The 18169-nt window shown below is 19.8% G+C and overlaps 1 long non-coding RNA gene and 1 pseudogene across 2 annotated transcripts in view; one reads left to right on the top strand and one right to left on the bottom strand.

Moving 5' to 3' along the window:
• The window catches only part of LOC147656337 (uncharacterized), a 163689-nt gene that overhangs the window by 131192 nt on the left and 14328 nt on the right, over nt 1–18169 (bottom strand). The gene's annotated exons all lie outside the window — the stretch shown is intronic.
• On the top strand, nt 5020–6786 carry LOC147656338 (uncharacterized; annotated as a pseudogene).

The following is an 18169-nucleotide window of genomic DNA, read 5'->3' on the forward strand; positions in this document are numbered from 1 at the left end:
ACCTGCCTGCGATGTTATTGATCATTGATATGCCCCATTTAGAACTAGAACACTTCCAGTTAGTCAAGAAGAAAGTCAAGTAAAGATATTTTTTTCCTAATCAACACTACAGAACAAACTCTCAAAGCGGATCAAATTGTATTCGACAATTACTGACTTGAATAGAATCATGCTCAGACCGTCCGACACGATATTAGAATTTTAACTTTCGTGAGAAATACTGCTCTCAAATAGTCAGCGTGCAGTAGTTAATTAATAATACAGTCCATCGCGGAAAACTATGTTAACGTTGCTTTAGGCACAAATATCATCATAATAATAATTATTTATTTGTTTCTTTGATGGTGAAACACAAAAATATGAAAAAGCATAATTATATGTTTGAAAATTTTTTTGCAACAAAAAATAAAAATTCAAAAAATAGAAAAACAGAAAAGAGCACATCTCATATTGTAGAGATTAAGATTTTAAGAATTTTTTATATATACAATTGCCTTTCAGTCTTAGTTTCCGAGATATTTAATTTAAAAGAAATAGTCGTAAAGTTTATGATAAGAATAATTTAAACAAAGTTTGTAACAAGTAGAGATTTTTTATCCAAAAATTTAAAAAAATTATAAAACTTTTGAGATATGTACTGTTTATGTAGATATGTATTACGCAATTGTTTTATTGACCAATCATTTTAATCAATCCTTTCAGTTATTTTTTCCAATTTATTTCGTAAATTTACTCGTAAATTATACAAAAATAAATCATAAAAAATACAAAAAAAATTTTCAGGAAGTTATTTCTTTTCATAAAAATTATCATTTGATAAAATATTTAATTTTTTTTATAGAATTAAAAAAAATTATAAGCAAAAAATTAATAATTTTGTTTTAATTTGTTTTTCAACATAAAGTTTTAATCATCAGTCTAAATAATTATGCGATATAAAAAACAGAATAAATATTTTTTTATTTTTAATAAATACATTTTTATTTTGTATTGTTGATTTTGTTGTCGAGTTTTCAAAAGTAGGAAAATTTATATTATATATTTATTATATTATATATATTATATATATTATATATATATTTCTGTCTTTTATTATTTTAAACATTATTAGATGACAAGATGATTGATCAATATATCAGATGAATAGAGAAAAAAAGAAACTTATACATATAATTATTTTATAAAATCTTTTTATTTTTAATATAATTATCAAATTTTTTTGTATTCGATATTAAAAGAATTCAATAAAAAATAAGTGAATAACAATAAAAATATACAAATACAATATATTAATAATATTATGAATTACTTTTCATATAAAATTCTTCAAAAAATTGTTGAAAATTATTGTACTATATAATAGTTATGATTATAGCATATGAAACAATGAGATGATCAAAATCTTGTTACAAAAAAGGAAATTCTATTAAATTTTTAAAAATACTTGATCTTTCATTATTTTTATATTATGTGTAAACAAATATATCTGTATAATATCTTGATATCTTGGAAGTTAATAATGAATAAGAGATTGTAATTTAATGATATTATTTCATGCATGTAGATTAATATCATAATTGCATAATATAAATCAAAAATTTTTTGTACAAAGTTTTTCTATATGCGGAAACTACATCAAGTGATAGTATCATTCCATATTTGTAAATATAATAAAAAGCTATTTATTTCGTAAATAGTTCAATGACGCAGTTATTTAAGCTACTGATTAAAACTTTACATTCAAAAACAAATATAAAAAAAATATTAATTTTTTATTATCATAATCGTTATAAAAAGAAAACTTTTTCTATATTAGTTTGCGAGTTATAAAATCGAAAAATAGATGAATTTTCAAGTTGATTTCACTTCTTTAAAATTTTAAACAATAAAAAAAAATTTCGTAATATATATAATGTATATGTATATAAGTAGTATATTAATGAATTATTGATAAAAGATTATTCTATACATGAAAGTAAGCAAAAAATAAAATTTTATTAATATAAATCCTTATTTTTAAGAAAATCAAAATACAATATACAATCAACCATGTATAATAAAAAATTATATAAATAAATAAATATAAAATTCGCATTTTTTAAAAATCAGTAAAATTATATTTAATAAAATAAAATTGATTCTATATTTAATACTTATTTTATATATATATATATATATATATATAATATATATATATATATATTTTTTTTTTATAGAAATTGTATCCTTTTGTATATAACTTTCAACGATATTTTCTTTATTAATCATATATACAACAAATAAAATTTGTTTATTACAATACATTTACTAAACAACAGGCTAGTAACAATACTTTTTTTGTTAAATAGCATAGTAGTCCTATTTAGATGAATATCGACAACAATTTTGATTATATATCGTATATTATCTTTTTTAATTTTTTAATCTACTTTTTAATTTTAATTTTGCATGTATTATAATCACATCACATAATTTATTTTATATATTATATAGATTTATTATCTGTTTATTTACTTCAATTTATAATTAATTTCTTGATTTTATTCATTTATAATGTATAATATAATGTACTTCAAAAATAACTAGTGAAATGAAATGTTTTTCTGATAAATAGTAATGAAGATGAAAAATAATATTTTTCAAATATTATTGAATCGAAATTCGTCTAAAAAAAAAATTCACTCAACAAAAAAAAAACAAACTATCTGTTTACAAATTTCTAATTTCAAATGAAAAATGAAAATATTTTAGATATATATTCATTTCAAAATTTTCTATCCGAATAAACAACAATCAATGTTAAAAACGACAGTTTCATTGCCGAATATTCTGAACTAATCAAAATTTAAATTCAAAAATACATATAAATTCAAATTATAATTCAAATTATAAAATAGCCATTCATTTAATAATAACGATCTTAAATTATTTTTATTTTTTTTTCTTAAATTCTTAGTAAATTTCATTGTAGAATAAATATTATTATTTTTTAATAAATAGACTATTACAAAATTCATAATTAATTTTTTAATTAATGGCACAATATCAGTATACAGAAGATATATTGTTTCTTGAGTATTGCATTATTGATGTCATTCTTAAAAAAAGTTTTTTACTTGAAATATTCATCAAGTAATAAATTTAGAAACAAATATTTTTGAAAAAATAATATCTTGAGACAATTTTTTAAATCTCTTATCTATTTAAATATCTACTTAAATATCTATAATTTATTTTATCTGAATATATCTATATAATTTATAAAGATAGATTATTTAAAATATTTATTTTAAAACTAATAAATTATCAATAAATAAAAATTCATTGTTATTGACTAATTGAAATCGAAAATTGACTGTCATTCAAACAATATTCCCTCTAAACGCGATCGGTTTGAAATAAAATCTTTTAATGATTATAAGCAGATATTATATTTTAAATATTATTGTATATACAGTTCTCAAACTGAAATTCCGATCAAAATAAGTTATTAAATAATATAATAATAACTTTGACTAATTATTTTAAAGTCACAGTTTATATGTTGGTAATTGATATTCAAATTCAATTTTGTTTATTATGTAATATTTCAATGAAATAAATGTTTAAGAAAAACCGTTAAAATATGCCAAATTTATGTCAAACTACAAGAAAATGAAATAAATTTTCATTGGATCTAACATCCATATTTAAAATGGCAAAACAAGAAAGAAGTTTGGTTGTTAATGATTTATGCATTCTATTGATATTTGAAAAAATTAATAAAATTTATTATTAAACAAAATTATTGATAAAAAATCACTTTGTCTAATATTATAATTGTTTTTTAATGCTGTAAATAATTTATTAATAATATAATTGAATCTGTAAGAAAAAATTATAAATAATACAAGGAATATTTTCTTATTAACTTATTAAATATAAGTTTATAGAATATATTTATTTTTAACATAAACAAATTAGGTTTGCAATATTTAATTTAATTTAATTATTGAAGTATTCAATACATATTTACGAGATATAATTCAAATATAATTTAAATATAATTCAAGGTAAAAAAATGAAAACAATCTCGTATGTTTCATGTTAAAAGACATTCTTTATCAGAATATATTATTCAAATTTGAATTATTAAATAATTATTATTAAAACATTTTTATTATTATTATGTATACATTATTATGTTAAATATATTTTATTACTAATGTTATTATTATTATTATTATTTTATTACTAATATTATTATTATGTTATTATTATTATTATTAAATTTTATTATTTATATTTTATTCTTGAATAAATAGTTTATACGCTTACGTCATTTGTGCAAGCAATATGTGTTATATGTTTAACTTCTATTGTATCTAAGTTAAAATGCATCATCAAAGAATTAAATATTTATCATGTGCATTTGATCAAGTCTTAACTTAAGATATATATGTCTTGCTATAATTTACTCTTTCGATTTAGATTTATTTATAAATATTTTCAATATCACGAATAGTTTTATTTCTATCATTTTAATTTTTTTATTATGAATATTTAGCATATCTTTAGCTATTATCTATCTACATACCACAATGAAAAATACAAAAAGATATATGATTCGTGCATTTGATGCATGTCAGAAATATATTTAATACAATTAATTATTACAAAGATTGATATTCCAATCATCATAGCTATTTTATTCAAAGAGTTTTACTCAAAAAATTAGGATATTTTTTGAATTACTTTGAATTAGGATTATTAATTTTAACCAAGTGTTTAAGATATTCAAATATTCAAATATCATGAGATATTTGAGTAGATGAAAATAATTCAATCGACTCGGATATCTCATGAATATTCGAATATATACATAATATAATCGAAATCTTGGTGGTCGATACCACTGGCATTTTCAGCAATTACTATTGCAAGAAATAAAAACAAACAATATTATTTTGAAACCTCTTACCAATCCTATCTTTCTTGGTTCAATCTTTATTAAATATTTAATACGAGGATCAATACTAAATGACTTCTCGTAAAAATTGGATATGGAAATATAATATTTCATCTGAAGATGGAAAATTTCTTATATATAGCATCTGCAATAATATAGTCTTATTTAATGGATCAATGTCGGTTATCATGAAGCATTTACGAAGCAAACATTGAGAAATGTTTTTTTTGATATATTAATTCAATTAGATATTGACAGTAATGAACCATTGACATTAGGATCAGAATCATCACATAAATATAACAAACTCCTTGCAAAAAACAAAAATTAGTTACACCTTATACATCAAAACGGCAAAAAGCAATATCGCAAGCATTGTTCGAATGATTTCAATAAATATGATGTCTATTTTATTTTGTAACAATAAATTCAAAGAGTTTATAGCTCTATAGAGTTTATAGCTTTATGGGAATTAGAATATGAATGCCTGAAAAATATTTTGAAACGATTACAAAGTATGCATGTAAAAACAAAGAAGAAGTAAAAAAGAATTTTTTGTGACAGCTCTCACTAACGGATGGTCCTCGAGATATCAAAATTCGTACATTTCTATAGCACATTTTATTAATAAAAAATGGGTTTTACAGAACACTTTATATATAGTTTATGGAAGACCGTCATTCAGGAAAAAATTTAGCCAATGTTTAATATGGTTAATGAAGACTGAAAGATTACTGATAAAATAATTTTTATAATTCATGTTACATAATATAAATATGATTCCCAATTTGTCTGACAACTGCATATTGTGCCACACATAATATATATAAGTCTGAAAGATACTCTAGATGCAGTAGATATAATCAATGAAGTTATACAAGGGCAGTAAGATTGTTCAATATTTTAGTCATTCTAACGTTGCTTTAATTAAAAAATAGAAGCAATTAAATCTAAACAAATAAAAATTCAAAATTATCTCATAAGGTAAGATTCTTATTACTATATGTGCAAATATACAGATATTTATAGATAATGTGTAGATTAATATATAATAAACTAATATACAACAGAACTACAATTATGTATTATATTTAACAGACAGGACGATTACAAAATTAAATATTGCATTAAAACTTGATATATCAGAACATCACTGGGCAATAATGTTCATAAATGATATAATTATGGTCTTTGGATGTAGCAAATACAACATTATGTTCAGAAAATGAAGTAACAATTTCTTTGGTATTTCCCATCATTCATACTATTATTAATAATCATTTCAAAATTAATGACATAAGCAGATCTGAAACGGAACAATTTAAGTGTGATTTGATGATATCCCTTGCAAATAGATTTAAATTAAATTCAAATATTGAAACTGTCCATAAATTTGCTTTATTTTTGAATCCAAGAAACAACAACAATTATTATTTAAAACAATTTGATATCAATGAAAAAAAGAATTTTATTACATAGTTATAAGTAATATAACAGAAAACATACAAATAGCTGAAATTGTAGAAAATGCCATCTCTGTAATAAGTATTGCTCTAGATTTTATATTCCATAATTTACAAGGTCTTAGCAATAATAATTCAAAATTACAAATATATTTGCAAGATAAATAAATTATAACTTATATTCATTAGAATGATGGAAAACATGGAAACAAAAAAACACCTTAAAAAATATTCAAAATTAGCAAAAATTGCTAAAAAAAATATTTATGTATTCCGATAATATTTACCAGCTCTGAAAGAGTATTTTCTAGAGTATTTTCTGCTGAAAATACTGTTAGTTTAAAACGAGAGCTTTACCAGCTATGTAAAATGTAAATTTCCTAATATTTTTATATAAAAATAAAGAAATCTAATTTAAAGTAATTAATTATTTCGTTTTACTTTTATTTGTTGCAAAAACATTATATAAATTATATTGTAAATATTCAAATAATATAAGTAGAGTATTCGAATAAAATATATGAAGTATCTAAATATCTAAATAGTTGAAGAATAATAGATATCTATTTTTAGCTATCTCATCTTATGAGATATTCAGATAATTTCTGTTTATGCTAGTATTTTCTGATTTCCGAATATATCACGGATAACCCGTGAATGTCTGGATATCTCTTAACTAATAGTTCTACTTTGAGCCATAAATATAGAAGAAAAAATATTACAAATCATATTAGAAAAAACCGCAATAAAATATAAATATTGACTTTATTTCAAATTTTTCTATTTTTCTTGTTTTTAATATATAATTACTTTAATCGCAAAGTTTGACACATGCATATTTAGGATAAATTCAGTATCCTTTAAAATATACACATAAAATAAAATAGGAGAGCGTGACAACTTTATTTGATTGCTCATTCCTTGATTGCTTTGATTTTATCGGTGTTTTCACTCTAATTTTTGCAATGTATTTCAAATATTTGATTTCTCGTCAAAAAAGTTTTTTTTTTGGGCTCATAAGCAAATTCATTTGACAGAGATGACAATACTTTCAAATTTATTATTTCTTCTTCGAATATTTTTTTAAAAATTATCATATCATCCAAATAAATTAAATAATTTAATAAATTTTTTATGAGAGATTTAAAACGGAATCAGATGCTCGAAAAGAAAATAGTAGGTAGCTGTTGCATTGCAGATTAAATGATTTATGATTTGAATTGCTATAAACCAATTTTTTCGCAAAAAATAATTTTTTCTTGATCTTTTTCATTCATTCTAATAAATCGCTTCTGGATTTTTTAAGAAAATATTTGAAATCATGAAGTAACTTTGAAAATTTAACTTTTTGCCATTCTATTAATTTTTCTGAACAATGCATATAGGATTCATTTCTTCTTAATTCTCGTTTTCTCTTTTTTTATATTTTTTCTTATTTATTCTTTCTTTTTTAAAGATTATCTTCCATAAATGAATATTTCTATAATCGAAAAGTAATTTAATCAATATCTATGTTTTTCAAAAAAATTAATTCCTAAAATGCAATCTTTATTTATCACGATTAAAAAGAACATTAATATTTTCTTCTTTTTTCGAAATTTTTTTTATTTTTAAAGAAAAGTACATTAACCATAATGGTTTTTCTTCAGATATTAAGAAAACATTTTTAATTCTTGATCGCCGCATTATTTATTTTCAGAGTAATCCGCTTACAATTCAATAATGAATTTTCAATAATTAGATTATTGAAAGTTAGATTATTTCCCTAATAAGATAAATGTTCAGACAATATAAATTGAAATGGAAAGTTCTTTCTACACTAACTTCTTTTTGTGAGTTCTTTTTGTTTACTGAATATTTTTGTTTTTCACAGATTCAATAAGTCTCAGATTTGTTTTTTCTCTTTGAATCTCTTTTTTTCTTTAATAATTTTTTTCTTAATAGTTTTGGTTTATTACATTCAAAATTTTAAAATGTTATATCGATGATTTCCATCTCTAAGATTCTTCTCGAAAATACAAATCCACTAAAACATAGAAAGAATTTCCTAATTTTTTTGTTGATGAATTGAGAGGCAGTCAAGTTGTTTCGTATTCAAAGCCACTTATGTCAGCCTTTCAATTTTAGACAATCTTGATAATTTCGGAATAATAATTAAAATTTACTACATGCCGATTCATGTAATGAAGCAATCAAAGCTGTAACTTTGATTGCATATACATATATAATATAATTATTTGTCTGCATAATATCTTAATAAATTCAAATTGCATTTAAAATTCTTTGAAGAAAGCCCATAAGAATGAGACGATTTTGCTACATATCCAAGGAATATGTGACTAATACTATTTTCTAACTGAGTAGACAAAGAAGGGATTGGAAACAAAATATTAACGGAAATGACTCTTTGTCTAGATTCGATTCTCATAAATTTTACCATTTATATTATTTCCATTTATAATATTTAAACGACGATCCATTCGTTTTAATCATATATTAATCGAAAATTACTATTATATATTAATTATTAGCAATGCTTAAAATCACTTTTTGAGATTATCTTTCTATGATCAAGACCTCATCTCTCTATCTGCTTTCTCTGCTTTTTACTAAATTTTGTGCTGTTTTTGAATAGTCTCAATAATTATTTCAAAATTATCGCTGTTTTGCAAATTATTTTTCAATGAAATTTCGATCCGCTACTAATTCCAAAAGAAACAATTTTATTTCTAGAAATTGACTCTTTATTATTAGTTTTATTTTATTATTATTTATAATAATTCGATATTTTATACAGAAAGTAGAAAAATAAACATCCGTTTTGTTTCAGAAACAACTCTATTAAATCGGTATTTTCGATATAACTTGTTCTTCTCTATGGCTGTTATACATATACTAACAATATTTATCTACTAACTATTTATTTTTATTATTTCATCTACTTTATTTATTTTATTTTATTTATCATTTAACAATAATGAAATGTATCAATTTTATTATTACAGATAACATTGTAATATTTTAGTTGTAATTTTTTTTCTATTTCAGAGATTATATACGAAGTATATATGTTGTCAATTATACAAGTATTTATGAAGAATTCTTGATTTTACTAGATTTTAGAAATCAAAAATGTTCATATATGTATATATATATATATATATGTTTGATAAAGTTTAGTAAATATTTTAAATTTGCATTGCATAAATTATCAGATCAAAGAATTTAAAGATATTTTGTTTAAAAAATAAATTTTCTTATATTTATATATATTTATATTTATTTATGAATATATATTATTTACAGAATATCCATCAACCTCAAAAATGAAGAAAATTAAATACAAAATAAAATTTAATACAAATTATAATTGCAACGAAGATTTAAATGTTTAAATATTTTAAAGAAGCACCAAAAAAAAAAGATTTTTTTTATGAAATATCATGATGCTTTGCTTATATAATATATAATATATAATGTTATGAACGTTGTCACAATGAGAAATATCAATATAACGATTAATATAAATTATGATATTAGAAATTACAATACCGGTTATCATTGTCAAAGATATTGATTACACGAAGTCGTTTTTTGGACATGAAGCGAAACAAAGTAAACTGCAAGTAATTATAAATAAATTAATTGAAATATAAAAATTTATTAAATTAAATAGAAAAATATAATAGAAAACTAAATGTCCATTGAATACAACAATATTTGCTGACAATGCATCTTTGTTGCATAAAAATAATGAATAAAGCAAATATTGCAACTTGAATTTTTTAAAAATTAAACTTCAAAAAAAATTTATTTTATATTTTTTTTCTATTTTTTTATAAGGATCATAAATCATCTGTGTTTATTTGAACATAACTTTCAACCGCATTTATATATATATCCATTATTAAGTGTTTTTTTAGATGATTAATTCAGATTTATTTTGTATTTATTTTTAGCACTTTTGTATTTTGTCTTAAATAAATCTAGTATATATAATAAAAATATATATAAATAAATATATATAAATATTATAGTTTATTCATTATTCATCATGTAATTCAATATAATTTTTTATTCATAAAAAAATATTTATTATATTTAACAGTTTTTTTTGACATACATATGTTGTTTTGAATTTGAATTGTTCATGCTCGATCGGTAACATGACTAGTCATCACGGGCGCGACTAGACTATCCACTCTATTTTATGTAATAATTTGTAAAATTTTTTATATTTTTTAATAATTTGTTAATAAAGTTATAACAAAACCAAAATATTGCTTAAAATTATTTCAAGAATCTCCAGTTAATGGATATTTGATCCAATATACATTTTTGGGACATCCTGTATATATAAAATATTTATAAAAATATGATATATTTTGAAGAAGATTGGTAATTTTAGATATTAAAACAATAAAAAATGTTCATATACACATATGTCCGATAAACTTAGTTACGACATATAACTATTTTAAATTTGTGTCAATTAGAATAAAAATGAGAATATTCAAATAAATATACGACAATAAATATCGTTTATGGAACCCCTCATAGAAAATAAATATATTTTTTAAATACACAAATGATTATTTTTGAGTTTTGATGTAATATAATGTATAAAATATGTGTAAATATTGTATAATATATTATAACATATTTTAATGTGTAATATTTATATAATAATATATAATATTTTAATATATAATGTTTTAAAAAAGAAAAATTTTATCATTTTCAATTATGCAAATTAAAATCTATTAAATTTATTATTTAACAAATAAATTTATTTCGAAAAGTTTCAGCAAAATTTTACGATATTCAGTATTAGAGAAATCAGATAATTACAGAATATTTAATTTAAAATTAGAAATGATCATTTTATTATATTTATTAAAAATTATATTAGTATAGTATATAGAGTATCATTACATAAAGCCAAATGATACATCGGATTAATACATCCTAAAAAAAATATATTTTTAGAGTTTTTACTTGTTTGAATTTCGAATAAATAATTTCGAAGACTGAACATGCAGTTTTTATTTTCGAAACTCAATAGCAAAAGTTATAAATAAACTTTGGACATCCTGTTGATGATTTATTAGATTGACAATAAACTCATCCTATAAATGCAATTATAAATTTCATTAAGTTGTAGAAATCAAGAGATCAATACTTATCACTGGATTTTTCTCTTTTTTAAACACAATACGCAAAGAATGCAAGAATGCAGAAGATATTAAAAAACGCTAGCTTTCTTTATCAACAGATTATTTTGATAGAAATCACAAACATAATTTATTTTATTAGCATTCATACATAGATTAATTTTTAAAAGAGAAATAATCACCAATAAATACAACTCATCACACATTTTTCAATCATTATCACGTTTATTATAAGATTAACGTTATTTTGCAAAACGATATTTAATTTCTCTATTTATATATTGCTGAAACTCATAGGAGTAAATTAAAACATATTCCCATAAGATTTCGAGTTAAAAAAGTTGAATTTATTTTTCTATACACAAATTTACTTTTTTTAATTATTTTCATATATAAAAAAAAGCACTAATAATATTTAAATCAATTTGAATTATATAGATCACTAATCAATGATCACTGATCAGATAATCTCTATTTTACTTGTATTCAATGCTTTTTATTTTGATATAAGATTATTAAATAATATATCAAAACTGAATAATATAAATCAATAATATATATTAATATTATAAATTAAATATTATAAAAAAAACATATTAGAATCTTTTTTTATATATTGAATATAATAAATTTTAATTAATTTATTAATATTATTTAATTATTTAATTAATTAATTATATATATATATATATATATATATATATATATATATATATATATATACACAGGATGTTTATAAAAATGTAGAACATCTTTAAAGGAAATTCTAGACAAGATTATAGAATTAGATTCTAGACATCAAAACAATAAAAAAACATATATAAATATGTCCGATAAGACTTAATTAAAGAATTCTAAGCATTTTAAGTTTCTATTAGATAGAGCGAGATGACGAAAGAGCGAGAACATTCAGCTGGGTGTGCGGCAGTACCGTATTGCAATATTGCTTGCATAGCAAAGCCTCTCGATGAAAGTAAATATACTGACATTTTTTTATATACAATTGATTATTTCAAATGAATTTCAATATAAGATAATATATATAATATAAGATATAAGATAATATACATAAATATCGTGTAATGTAACTATGTAATATTTTTATATCATTTAAATAAAAAATTTTAATTATGCAAATTGAAATTATGTAATTAGTTATTTAATAGAAACTTACAGATACTTTAGACAGTTACTTTAGACAAATTACAACAAATTCGAAATCCATAGAAACAAATCAAAATCACATTTGTATAAGATTTCGAATTAGAAAGATTGAATGTGTTTTTATATACAATTGCTTTTTTAATTATTTTCATTTGTACAATCCAAAATAATAATAATATTTGAATCAATTTGAATTTCAGATTATTAAATTATCCAATTAAATCACTGACTTTATTTCACTTGCACTAAATATTCTTGCATATTTATGCAAAGAAAAATAATAGTCAATCTGATCAGATATCACTTATTAATAATATGAATCAATATTACACATTAATATCATATATTCACAAAAAATGCATACATATCGCAATTGCTTTTTTTATATATGCTATTATATATGAATATTATAAATTCATTAATTTTTTTTTTTATATTTTTATTTCTAATATACGTTATATGAATATTACAAACGAATTGAGTCCAGAACAAAACAACACTGTCTTAATAACGGGAAAGATTGTTGACCTAGGTTTTCTTATACTTTAGGTATTCTTATATTATCTTATATTAGGTATCTTATATTAGGTTTTTAGATATTCTTATCTCTTAAAACACACAAACATAACATTCAATTTCGAATATTACTATCTCATTTTTTCTTTCTGTCAAGTCTCTTTTTCTAACGTCCAGCATTCAATTGTTAGCAATGCTATTTTAGTAACACATTGTTACATCGCGGAATCAGTTCAGAATTTAATGAAATAATACATATTTGAATATTTGTTTAAAATAAAGTTTTATTTAAATAATTTTCATAATTTTCATAAAATTAAATTATACAATAATAAATAATAATCGAAATAATTTTCAAAGAAATTAATGTGAATAGTGAATAAAAAAAAGTCTAATATGCAATAATGATATGAAAAACAAAAATGCAATATTTATATGATTTTTTTAGTGGATATAACATAGTGGCATTAGTATTATATTAAAATATAGATTTCAACATTTCTGTTTAGTAATCTCATATCGAAATAAAAAATATTGAATTCAAATGAAATAGAGACAAAGGTTTTTCAATTGATACTTCAATTGGTCTATAAATTTTAAACTTCGAGTGTCATTAATATATGTTAGAATAAACAACTTTCTTGTACATATGAGAATAAACAAGTTTATCTTTTTATGTATAAAAAAATATATTCAATCTTTCTAATCTGAAATCTTATGGGAGTATGTTTTGATTTACTCCTATGGATTTCGATAAATAGATAGATTGAATGTCATACAACGATTTAACTGGATTTAAATGGATTTAAATAATATGTTTGTACCATAAAATAATTTATCTTTGGATTTATATAAAGTGTATGTGTTAATATTCTGCAATTTTCTAAAATTTATTCGAGATAAGTTTTTGTTAAATAAAGAGTTACATAATACGTATGTTATTACATTACACTGAAATTCATTTGAAATAATCAATTGTATAAAAATTATCAATATATTTATTTTCATCGAGAATAGCAAGCGACATTGCAATATGGTACTGCCGCGCATCCAGCTGAGCGTTCACGCTTTTTCCTCATTTCGCTCTATTTAATAGAAACTTAAAATGTTTATAATTCTTTAATTAAGTCTTATCAGACATTTTATATAAATTTTTTTTATCGTTTTGATGTCTAGAATCCACCCTCCAAAGATGTCCCACATTTTTATAAATACCTTGTATATATATAATTAGTGAATATAATTAGTAATATGAATCTAACATTCAATTCAGCAATATTACTTCAATAGTATATGTTAATTGAGAACATTTAATAAAATAATATATATTCAAATAGTTGTTTAAAATAAAGTTTCAATCTCTATATAAAATTAAGTTATAAATGATCATCATTTATCAAAATAATTTTATTTACGAAATCAATAGAAATTATACAATAGCAGTTAAAAAGAAAAGTGCAATATTTATATGGATTTCTAGTGAACATAAAACATGATATTGTTTATGTAATATGATCAAAATATAGTATATAATATATAGTATATATAGAATAAAAAGCATTGAATGCAAGTAAAATAGAAACAAAGTTTTTTCAACTGATAGTGATGAAATTCAAATTGATTAAAATATTATTAAGTTTTATAATTAATTTATAATTAATATTTGTATATGTAAAAATAATTTAAAAAAAAATCACAACCAAAAATTTTACGAGAATATGAGATTTCAGTAAATAAATAAATTAAATGCTATATATAATAATTTACTAACAGTATTACATAAAAATATTGGTTCAGCATGAATCTTTTGATGCAAATATTTATAATTATTAAATAAATTAAAATTTATTATACATAAATTATAATATAAATTAATTATATTAAACAAATATATAATTATTAAACAAATTGATTATGAAAAAATTTTTTAACATAATAATCATTTATTGTCTATCTTATATCTATCTACACAAAAAGAGTAATAACATATAATAAATAACATAAATAACATAAATAACATAAATAATTGTATATAAAATAATAACAAAAATATATTCTTGAACATTTTATAAGCAGACAAAAATATTAGCATAGAATACAATATCTTTTTTATTAATTTCCGATTGTTATTTCAAAACAAATGATAGGAAATGATAGGAAATTTCTTATTAATTATTTATTACGTTGCGCAATCAACTAGAAATTTGAGTTGTTAACAGAATAAAAATTAAAATAGAGAACAATTGAATTTACATAAATCGATTAATTTTATTCAAATTGCACAACAAAATTATAAAATGACTTAAAAATAGAAAATGTTGAGGATAAAAGATAATTATTTTTTCAAATTGTCAATTCGGAAAAAGAAAAGTTATAAATATAATGAAGAAAAATCCAAAAATTAATTCAAACTGCAATGATAATAAAAACTGAATATCAAAAAGAATAAAGTTCGAAAAATATTAAAAGATGTAGGATAATTAACATTGCATAAAAAATTTTATATTAATAAAATAAATAAAAAAAAGAATTTTTGAAAGAATTTATAATAAAAAATGCTGATTGTTGAAATAAAATTATATTTTTTATGAAAATAAATTTAATATTTTTAAATAAAAAAATATAGAGAAAAGTCAATACAGAGAATATTAAAAATATAATCTGCATGTCACTATCAAACATAGTTTAATGATATAAGAATTTATTGTAACAACAAATAAAAGATCTATGGACAAATATATCTATCAAAAAAAATTTTTCGAAAACTGCCCAAAAATGAATGTCACGAGATACTTCGATATTGAATAATAATATATCGACAAATTCAAAGAAATAAATCGAAAATAATCAACTAAAAATTGTATCATATTATAGTTACAATAAAAAAATAATATAAAAATTAAAAATATTCAATTCGTATTCAATTTTTATTCAATTATTATTTTTTATATTAAATTATTATTCAATAATAATTCATCAAAAATACAAAAGTGGAATTTGATATGATTTAAATACATACTATATAGAGATGTGAATTATAAATTAAATTAGAATTTTTTATTTCATTAAAAAAAAATTTAATTAATTTTTATTGAATAAAAAATTAAAATCACTTTAATATTTTTTATATTTTATATTCTTTCTCCATTAATCAATATATCTTTATATTCTTTTTAAAAAAATATTAATTGTTAGATTAAAATTAGATTAATTAATTAATTTTGTTTCAAATAGCATGGATTCCATCAATTAGAATACTTATCTAGTAGAATTTCATAAAATATGTTAATTTGGCGTTTATTCTCTTTAGAAATGATATTTTTTTTTAAAAAATAATATAACGTTAAGGATATAAAATGAATGAAAGGAGAAATTCAAATTGTTAAAAAAGACAGAAAAAATTTTTACATTTAATATAATACTGTACAAAAGTTTAGAATTTTAAAATTAAAATTGAAAGAATTTAATGATTTAAAATGTATTTATTATTAAAATATAATAATATGAAAAAAAATTTTTTTAATTTAATTTAATTTTGTACTATAGTAGTTAACTATTCATTTCTTACAGTCAAATAAATGATAAATACATTGATCTGACGATATATTTGTGTGACATTTTTCTATTGTAAATTGTTTTATATTTTATTTCTAATCGATATCTGAAATCAATTTATTTTTATGTATAAATCAATCAAGAAATAATTCAATTTTAAAAAAAGATATCAAAATACCGTCAATATTAAGGAACGATATCCAGAGAAGCGGTGTTCCTTTATTTTTTTGAAATATTTTATATATATTAAAAATATTCCATATGTATTAAAAAGAAATGTTATTCTATTCATTTAATTAAAAAAGCGACTTATGATGAAAATTTAATGAATTTATGAGTTCATTTAAATTCTACATTACTTGAAATTAATAAATTAAAAGATTATTTTGAATATTTTTATGTTAACTTAATAAATATTAAATAATAAATATTATAATATAAATATTATGTATAAATATTAAATATAAATAATAAATATTAAAAATAAAATAAATGATTATATTATATAAACTATAATTATTTTTCTATTTAAATTATAATAATATTTAGAACAAAAAATTCTAATAAAAGAGCAATTCCTAAAATGGAATACGAGCAACAAGTTTTCAATTTTTGTATGTCAATTTTGAGAAAGATATAATATCTACTTTTTTTTAAATTTAATATTTTTTTTCAAGAATATTTAATTTATATAAAAATTAAATAATTAGAGGTATAAATATAATATATTAAAAAATTATATAACATAATAAATTGATTGACATTGATTTTCGATGAGATATATATTCTTCATAAAAAAAAATTCCAATAACGAATATAAAAAAAAAATCATACTCAAGACAAAAGAAATGCTATTGTAATGCTATACAAACTATTTTATTGGCCAAATTTTTTATGTTGAAGATATCAGTATGTTTTGATATAATAAAACAGAAATATCAGCTTCTCCATCAAATATACAATAAATTGTTTTCAAAAATTCATACTGCCAAATAGCTTGTTTTTTACAAAATATATTTGATTTTTGAGAAATGATTAAATTCCGATTCTGCAATAAAATTATTTCATGAAAATGATGATGAAAATATCTACATAAAGAAGAATACTTTGATATTAGAAGTTAAAACATTATTGATTTACAGAAGATAGAAGACTCTATTTAAAGAAATAACATTTATTTCTTGAATAAATTTTCTTGAAATATTAAAATGAGAAAATAAATATTTTTTTACTAAATCATATCAATATTTTAAATTTTTTATCTCATAAAAATAATGAATGAAGATAATTAATCTCTTATTTAAGAGAAAATAGCAATATTATTCAAGTACAATCAAAACACATAAATA

Source organism: Apis florea, unplaced genomic scaffold (genome assembly GCF_048593485.1).
Source record: "Apis florea isolate Af1SG1 unplaced genomic scaffold, ASM4859348v1 contig_3794_pilon, whole genome shotgun sequence".
Taxonomy (NCBI): Eukaryota; Metazoa; Arthropoda; class Insecta; order Hymenoptera; family Apidae; genus Apis; species Apis florea.